Source organism: Capricornis sumatraensis, chromosome 19, assembly GCF_032405125.1.
Source record: "Capricornis sumatraensis isolate serow.1 chromosome 19, serow.2, whole genome shotgun sequence".
Classification (NCBI taxonomy): domain Eukaryota; kingdom Metazoa; phylum Chordata; class Mammalia; order Artiodactyla; family Bovidae; genus Capricornis; species Capricornis sumatraensis.
The window spans coordinates 65,068,867-65,069,423 of NC_091087.1; the positions used below are offsets into that span (position 1 = coordinate 65,068,867).

Sequence of the window (557 nt, forward strand, 5' to 3'; positions counted from 1 at the left end):
AGGATTCCTTCTCCAGGGGATCATCCTGACCCAGGGATTGAACCCAATGTCTCTTGCATCTCCTGCATTGACAGGTGGACTCTTTACCACTAGCACCATGTAGATGGTATTATGTTCATATCTGTGTCTTAAGCATGTAAATCGTTGTCTAGGGCACAGGGTTGCACAAAAACTGTTTCTTGAATAAGTAAAAATGGTTGAAGGTGAAGTAAGTGTCTTCTACAAAGAAGGATTACAGGGACTTCCCTGGTGGTCCAGTGGCTAAGACTCTGTACTCCCAATGCAGGGGGTCTGGGTTTGATCCCTGGTCAGGGAACGAGATCCCACATGTAGCAATTAAGAGTTCACATACTGCAACTAAGACACAGTGCAGCCAAATAAATAAATATATATTTTTTTTAGAAAAAAGGATTGAATAATTACATTTCTGGATAGCATTCATTTGAAGATTTCATATTTTCATTAATATGAGGTTCTATATTATATACAGTTTTCACATGATTTTCAAATGGATTTATAAGCAATTAAAAATATAGTTATCAAAAGTACTTAAAACA

The 557-nt window shown here is 37.0% G+C and overlaps 1 non-coding gene across 1 annotated transcript; it reads left to right on the forward strand.

Moving 5' to 3' along the window:
- The first annotated feature begins 243 nt into the window (after nucleotides 1–243).
- On the forward strand, nucleotides 244–316 carry TRNAG-CCC (transfer RNA glycine (anticodon CCC)). Its single transcript has one exon. It is a non-coding gene; the product is annotated as a tRNA-Gly (tRNA).
- Nucleotides 317–557: the final 241 nt, after the last annotated feature.